This window comes from Aegilops tauschii, chromosome 1 (genome assembly GCF_002575655.3).
Source record: "Aegilops tauschii subsp. strangulata cultivar AL8/78 chromosome 1, Aet v6.0, whole genome shotgun sequence".
Lineage (NCBI taxonomy): Eukaryota > Viridiplantae > Streptophyta > Magnoliopsida > Poales > Poaceae > Aegilops > Aegilops tauschii.
Window position 1 is genome coordinate 26,639,088 of NC_053035.3, and position 8,738 is coordinate 26,647,825.

The 8,738-nt window shown below is 42.0% G+C and overlaps 1 long non-coding RNA gene across 1 annotated transcript; it reads right to left on the bottom strand.

The window, feature by feature from the left end:
- Positions 1 to 379: 379 nt before the first annotated feature.
- On the bottom strand, positions 380 to 5,250 carry LOC120964498 (uncharacterized). Its single transcript, XR_005756888.3, has 2 exons — positions 4,723 to 5,250; positions 380 to 607 (listed from the first exon to the last, which is right to left on the bottom strand). It is a non-coding gene; the product is annotated as an uncharacterized lncRNA (long non-coding RNA).
- Between the last annotated feature and the right edge of the window lie 3,488 nt (positions 5,251 to 8,738).

The following is an 8,738-nucleotide window of genomic DNA, read 5'->3' on the forward strand; positions in this document are numbered from 1 at the left end:
CCGCCGATGGAGCTCCTACCTGTACTGTTGCTGCTCGTCTACCCGTACTGCTGCTGCTCGTCTGCCCGTGCCGCCGCCAGAGTTACATTCATCAGGAAGAAGGTACTATAAGGATTTGCTCCATGAGGTAACTGAAAAAATCTGTAGATATTCAGTCAGTCAATGTTAACTGAAGAACTTTGTCTTCTTTTCTCCATGAGTTTCCCTAGCCATCAATCTTTCTGCTCTCTATAGTATGGTGAACACCTCCCCTTTTCCTAGCATTTAAAAAGATAATGATCACCTAGTCTAGTCTGTGATGTGAAAAATGGAGGGGCATCAACCTACACCTGTTTGACGATGCATGTTTTGGGGTTCACATATCATACAAGTTCAGAGATAAAAACAAATCCTGCTCAGATCAATATCACCTGCCCAATATTCAGTCAACCAACACCTGTCTGACGATGCATGTTTTGTGATGATGCTCACCTAAATAAAGGAAGAGGAAAACGTGGGACTGCATATAATATACGGCGCCACAGCAACGATTTCAATCCGCCTTCCATCCGTCCGGTCGAGGTCTCGGAGCCGGCGGCGAATTCAAAACCAGTTTTTTGCTGTGAACCTTGCACAAGGAAACAACCAGTCAATCTCCACTACTTGTACTCAGCTGATAAGTAAATAACCAACTTTTATTACAATTGGAAACAGATCAGATCAGAGTGTGGTACTACTTCACTGCTGAAACTGTAGGTGTATCTATCTTCAGAAATGTGGGGTATCTTTCAGATGAAAACAGAGGCTCCATCCATCCAATGGATTTTTTAGCTATATTGAGATTTTTTAGCAATATTCACCTCCATTGCAGAGGGATTTTTGAGCTATCGAAATGCAGGAAAAAAGAAGCATCAGGCAGTGAGCAAGAGATAAAGCTCATTAACTTACAAACATAGTGGACACAAAATTATCTCAGACTGCTGTATCACAAGCTGTATGCCAGGCTCAGTCAAAATTCAGATCCTCCAGAGGCACGGCCAAGAATTGTTTACATATTAGGAACATTTCAAAACCATGAACAGTTTTAAAATGAGTGAACATTTTTGCTGAGTGCTACCTATATTTGGTTAATGTCATGAGGACTTTTTAACATCTTGTCATTTTGGCTGGCATCTAGACAGCACACACACATACAGTACATTAGATGCACTGTATATTCAACTCAAAATTATTTGATTTATTTAGATTTATTAAAATTATTGGAATTTAAATGACAGGACTGACAGAATTTTGTTTACTGAATTTTGCTTTCAGAATTGCTGCTAATCATGGTCATGGTCATTTGCAATCTTCAAAATTTGGCTTGAACATGATACTTTTTGTTTAATCTGGACATGTGTATGGTTTGTATGGTGGCTCCAGTAATAACTTTGTGTGTGTATTCTTGTTTGACTAATGCAAATGCATTTCTTGTTTGACTTGCATACTCATTTTGTGTGTGTATATTCTTGTTATGGTACCATGGTGTACTCATCTTTTGTCATTGATGGCAGGAAACATAACTATGGATTTGAACTTGATGCCTCAAAAGGAAGAACATGAAACTATTGATTTGAACTTGATGCCTCAAGAGGAAGACGATGAAGGTATTAATTTGAATTGGATCCCTGAACAGGAGGAACCTCAAGTGGCAGAGAATGGAACTATGGATTTGAACTTGATGCCTCAAGAGGAAGATGATGAAGCTATGAATTGGATGCCTCCATAAGATGAAGGGAAAGAGGATGAATCTCAAGAGGAAGAGGTTGAAGTTATGAATTGGATACTTTAAGAGAAGAGAAGAGAATTGTCAGATAAGGAGAGGCATGGTGTTTACTTCGCTTTGCTGGTAATCGAGCTCAGAGATGGGTCTGTTCAACCAGACAACAAGCTGCTAGTCTCAAACCTGTTGGACATAAGTGTACGATATGTTGAAAGAATCTGGGAAGAAGCCAAAAAGCAAATTGCCGATGGCAAAGAAGTGGATGTCTCAAGCAGGAAGCCAGGAAGATCTGGCCTAAAGAGAAAGGAGCTAGATCTAGAGAGGACCTCAACAATCCCACTAAATAAAAGAAGGACAATTCGATCTCTGGCACGGTCTCTAGGTGTGGCCCGATCGACCCTACATAAGAGGTTCCAGTTGAATGAGCTCAACCGCATCACAAGCACCGTGGAGCCTCACCTCAAGTTAGAGAACAAGCTTGCGAGATTGAAATTTTGTATGTCCATGGTCGATGACAATTCGATCTCAACTTCTCGGGCTATGTTGAAACCAATGACAAATATGGTTCACATCGATGAAAAGTGGTTTGACATGACGAGAGTGAAGAATAGTTACTATGTACTTCCAGGAGAACCTGAACTGAAGCGCGCCGTGTCAAACACTCACAGCATTGGGAAGGTAATGTTCCTAACAGCTGTTGTCAGGCCTCGATATAACAATGAGGGAGAGCTAACATTCGATGGGAAGATAGGCATTTGGGCATTCGTCGAAGAGACTGAGGCGAAGCGGACAAGTCAAAACAGAACAAAGGGAACAAAAGTGTTGACATCAGTGAAAGTAACTAGGCCTATGTGCAGAGATTATCTAATCAATAAGGTTATCCCGGCAATTCAGGATAAGTGGCCTGACGATGATGAGGGAGCAACAATATTCATCCAACAGGATAATGCAAAGCCTCACGTCCTTCCCAATGATGTAGCTTTTCGAGAAGCTGTGGAACAAACGGATCTTGACATTCGATTGCTACAACAGCCCCCAAATAGCCCTGAGTTAAATTGTTTGGACCTCTGCTTCCATAACTCTCTCCAGTCTCTAACCGACTGCAGGTCACCTACAAACATCCAGGAACTGGTACAGGGTGTGGAAGAGGAATTCAAGAACTACGATCCCGACAAGTTGCACAGAAGCTTTATCACATTAGAAGCAGTTATGTTTGAAGTTATGAAAGACAAAGGAGGAAATCAATATAAGTTGCCCCACTTGCACAAGGATCGCTTTCAGAATGTTGGACTGGAAATAACCGGTGTATATTGCGACAGTCAGGTAGTTGTTGATACTAGGGCCATTATAGAAGAAATGGAAATTGCAATAGGAAAAGAAAATGAAAGCAAAGAATTAGCTAGAGAAGGGAAAAGAAAGAAAAGTAAAGGGAAGGGAAGAAGTAGCAACAGAAGGGAAAATAAAGAAAAGTAAAGGGAAGGGAAGGGAAGAAGTGGCCAGAGAAAGGAAAAGAATGTAGTCAAGAGGGGACAAAGAGGCCCTTATGTCATGTAGTCAGGTGCTCCTTGTGTATGTCTTGTGTAATCTTGTGTCAAGAGGGGACAAAGATGCCCTTATGTCATGCCCTTGTGTATGCCTTGTCTAATCCTTGTATATAAACTCCTTCTTGGAATTTATTGGAACTTGGGTTATTTGGAATTTGAATTATTGGAATTGATTTGGATTAATTTTAGTTATTTGAATTAATTTAAAATATTTGGTTTAGATTTTCATGTGCTTTCTTGTCACTGTCAGATTTTCTGTCAATTTGGTTGCTTGCAGCAGTTTCAGTAGTTTAGTGTAGGACTTGCAAGAATAGGAGAGCTACTGTAGTGTACTCCTCTTCTTGCAAATGATCTAACCTAGTCCAAATGATTACAGGAGTATTTCTTGAGAGCTCTAGCCCCTGTGACACTTCTAAAAAAACTTGCTAACCTGTACATCTGGAAGTTCTGTCTCCTTACATGTACTCTACCCAATAGTACATCTGGAGTACAAGACTATTTGTAGTTGAGTTATATTCCATCAATAATCCATCTCTAATCTATCTGTAGTTGAATTACTTGGAGAAAGATGTTCACTGTAGTTTACTGAACATGTTAGGCATTTGTCATGTCATAATCTTTGCCATTTTACACTAATTAGATTTCTAAGATGGAGCTATTGATAAATTGAACTGTTAAGCACTTGTCATGTCATAATCTTGGAGAAGGAAGAAGCAGTACATAGGAGATTCAGAACAGTAGCTAGGTAGATAGTCACAGTACACAAATTCATGCTTGTGTGTAAAAGTTCACTAGTAATCTCTTTGTGCTGCTGTAAACAAAGATTGCAAGAAGATCTCAATCTTACTGATTGTTGTTGCATGAGTATTATTGAGATCTTACTGATTGTTGTTGAGCAAACCTACCCCTATCTAAATGGAAAATACACATCTTCAATACTCTAATTATACAAACTGGAAATTATGACAGTACAGGCAGATCTCAGTTTCAAACTGGAATAATTTACAAGCAGGTCTAGAAAAATGCACTTGTTTGTGTGGACTAATTTTGAAGCAGTTTGTAGAGTACTGTCAAAATCTAGAATCGTGACTGAATTTAATTGATTTTTTCAGTAAAGTTCATATGGAAAGGTAATAAATCCGTTTTGATTCTATTGACAGGAGTACATTGAACTCTGTCAATACAATTAGACATGAATAAGAACTCTGTCTAAACATTCAGTCTATACTTCAAGATTAAACTGTCTAAATATTCAGTATGCTATTGACAGGAGTAGTAAACATTCAGTCTAAATATGAACTCTGCCAATACATTCAGTTGACATTACACTTCAAGATTCAGTATAATTATCAGAAATCTGTAATCTTGATCAAAGACAATGACTTGGACCTGCAATTCACCATCAAATCGGATCCAGAGGGGGAAGGGGAGGGGCACCTTTGACGAGCTCGAGCACCTCCCAGATGCAAGGGCGTTCCCCCTTCGCTGTGGAGTCCTAGAGCGAACGGAGGAGCTCGCCCCCTTGGCGGCGGAGTCCTAGAGCGGACGGAGGAGCTCGCCGCCCCCTTGCCGCCACCATCCCGCCGCCGCTGCTGCGTGGCCAGGTAGCCGCTGCTGCAGGAGATGCGCTCCTCACCTGACGACCGGCAGCAGCAGCCCCGTGCAGGCGACCGGCAGAAGCAGCTCCGTCGAGCCATCTTGGTAGTCCCCGCCGCTGATTGAGCACGGCCGCTGCAGACCGGAGTGCCGGAGGGGGAAAATCGAATTTTCACCGGACATGCAAGAGGAAGAGAGCGCCGGTGACGCGCCCAAGGGAGAGGGCGCCGGCGCTGGGGAGGGAAGGAACCGCGGGGGAGGGAGAGGAGGCACAGGCGGCGTGGAGCTGCGCGGAGGGAAGCGGCGCCGCCGGCGCCGGCCGGTCGGAGAGGAAGGAGGAAGAGAGCAGAGTGTCGGTCAGAGAGGAAGGAGGAAGATAGGGACCTCGGGTTTGGTCGAGAAAAGGCTGAGGAGTAAATTGCAAAATAACCGCTGCGACATGTTTTTCGGGATGGAGGGAGTATCATAGAAAGTGAATTGGATGCTATGATCAATTTGATACTTGATAATTGTTTTGAGATATGGAGGTAGTGATATTAGAGTCATGCTAGTTAGGTGATTATGAATTTAAAGAATGCTTGTGTTGAAGTTAGCAAGTCCCGTAGCATGCACGTATGGTGAAAGTTGTGTAACAAATTTGAAACATGAGGTGTTCTTAGATTGTGCATCCTTATGAGTGGCGGTCGAGGACGAGCGATGGTCTTTTCCTACCAATCTATCCCCCTAGGAGCATGCGTGTAGTGCTTGGTTTTTAATGACTTGTAGATTTTTGCAATAAGTATATGAGTTCTTTTGACTAATGTTGAGTCCATGGATTATACGCACTCTTACCCTACCATCATTGCTAGCCTCTTCGGTACCGTGCATTGCCCTTTCTCATCTTGAGAGTTGGTGCAAACTTCGCCGGTGCATCCAAACCCCGTGGTACGATACGCTCTATCACACATAAACCTCCTTATATCTTCCTCAAAACAGTCACCATACCTACCTATTATGGCGTTTCCATAGCCATTCCGAGATATATTGCCATGCAACTTTCCACCGTTCCGTTCATCATTTCATATTGCCTTGCATGATCATGCAGTTGACATCGTATTTGTGGCAAAGCCACCATGCGTAATTTTTCATACATGTCACTCTTGATTCATTGCCCCCCGGTACACTGCCGGAGGCATTCATATAGAGTTATATCTTGTTCTAGTTTTGAGTTGTAATTCATGAGTTGTAAATAAATAGAGGTGTGATGATCATCATTATTAGAGCATTGTCCCCAAAGAAACAAGGAAAAAAAAAAAGAAAGGCCCAAAAGAAAAAAAAGAAAAAGAAAAAAGGAAAAGAAAAATAAATAAATAAAAAGGGGGCAATGTTACTATCTTTTTTCCACACTTGTGCTTCAAAGTAGCACCATTTTCTTCATATAGAGTCTCATATGTTGTCACTTTCATATACTAGTGGGAATTTTCATTATAGAACTTGGCTTGTATATTCCTACGATGGGCTTCCTCAAAATGCCCTAGGTCTTCGTGAGCAAGCAAGTTGGATGCACACCCACTTAGTTTCTTTTGTTGAGCTTTCATACATTCATCCGTTGCATGGCAATCCCTACTCCTCATATTGACATCAATTGATGGGCATCTCCATAGCCCGTTGATTATCCTCGTCAATATGAGACTTTCTCCTTTTTTATCTTCTCCACACAATCCCCATCATCATATTCTATACCACCCATAGTGCTATATCCATGGCTCACGCTCATGTATTGCGTGAAAGTTGAAAAAGTTTGAAATTATTTAAGTACGAAACAATTGCTTGGCTTGTCATCGGGGGTGTACAAGATGGGAGCATTTTTGTGTGACGAAAATGAAGCATGACCTAACTATATGAATTTGTAGGGATGAACTTTCTTTAGCCATGTTATTTTGAGAAGGCATGATTGCTTTGATTACTATGCTTGAAGTATTACTATTTCTTATGTCAATATGAACTTTTATTTTGAATCATTTGGATCTGAACATTCATGCCACAATAAAGAAATTACATTGAGAAATATGCTAGGTAGCATTCCACATCAAAAATTCTGTTTTTATCATTTACCTACTCGAGGACGAGCAGGAATTAAGCTTGGGGATGCTTGATACGTCTCCAACGTATCTATAATTTTTGATTGTTCCATGCTATTATATTACCCGTTTTGGGTGTTTATGGGCTTTACTTTACACATTTATATCATTTTTGGGACTAACCTAATAACCGGAGGCCCAGCCCGTATTGTTGTTTTTTTGCCTATTTCAGTGTTTCGAAGAAAAGGAATATCAAGCGGACTCCAAACGGAATGAAACCTTTGGGAGCATGATTTTTGGAACGAACGTGATCCAGAGGACTTGGAGTGCAAGTCAAGAAGCAGTCGAGGCGGCCACGAGGGTGGAGGGCGCCCCCCCTACTGGGCGCGCCACCCTATCTCGTGGGCTCCTCGAGCGTCCACCGACCTACTTCTTCCTCCTATATATATCCACGTACCCCGAGAACATCAAAGGCGACCACGAAAAACTATTTCCACCACCGTAACCTTCTGTATCCACGAGATCCCATCTTGGAGCCTTCGCCGGCGCTCCGCCGGAGGGGGAATCGACCACGGAGGGCTTCTACATCAACACCATAGCCCTTCCGATCAGTTGTGAGTAGTTTACCACAGACCTTCGGGTCCATAGTTATTAGCTAGATGGCTTCTTCTCTCTTTTTGGATCTCAATACCATGTTCTCCTCGATCTTCTTGGAGATCTATTCGATGTAACTCTTTTTGCGGTGTGTTTGTCGAGATCCAATGAATTGTGGGTTTATGATCAAGTTTATCTATGAGAAATAATTGAATCTTCTCTGAATTCTTTTATGTGTGATTGGTTATCTTTGCAAGTCTCTTCGAATTATCAGTTTGGTTTGGCCTACTAGATTGATCTTTCTTGCAATAGGAGAAGTGCTTAGCTTTGGGTTCAATCTTGCGGTGTCCTTTCCCAGTGACAGCAGGGGCAGCAAGGCACGTATTGTATTGTTGCCATCAAGGATAAAAAGATGGGTTTTATATCATATTGCATGAGTTTATCCCTCTACATCATGTCATCTTTCTTAATGCGTTACTCTGTTCTTATGAACTTAATACTCTAGATGCATGCTGGATAGCGGTCGATGTGTGGAGTAATAGTAGTAGATGCAGGCAGGAGTCGGTCTACTTGTCACGGACGTGATGCCTATATACATGATCATGCCTAGATAATCTCATAATTATTCGCTTTTCTATCAATTGCTTGATAGTAATTTGTTCACCCACCGTAATACTTATGCTATCTTGAGAGAAGCCACTAGTGAAACCTATGGCCCCCGGGTCTATCTCTTATCATATAAGCTTTCAATCTACTTCTATTTTCATCTTTACTTTTTTTATCTATATCATAAAATACCAAAAATATATTTATCTTATCATACTATCTCTATCAGATCTCACTTTCGCAAGTGGCCGTGAAGGGATTGACAACCCCTTTATTGCGTTGGTTATGAGTTCTTTGTTTGTTTGTGTAGGTGCGTGGGACTTTTGAAGAGCCTCCTACTGGATTGATACCTTGGTTCTCAAAAACTGAGGGAAATACTTACGCTACTATTGCTGCATCACCCTTTCCTCTTCAAGGAAAACCAACGCAAGCTCAAGACGTACCAGGGGCGTGCCAGGTGGCCCACAAGGCAGGGGGCGCGCCTAGGGGGGTACGGCGCGCCCTCCACCCTTGTGGGTGGCTGGTGGCCCCCCTCTGATGCTTTCTTCGCCCCATATTTATTATTAATTCCAAAATGATTCTCCGTGAAGTTTCAGG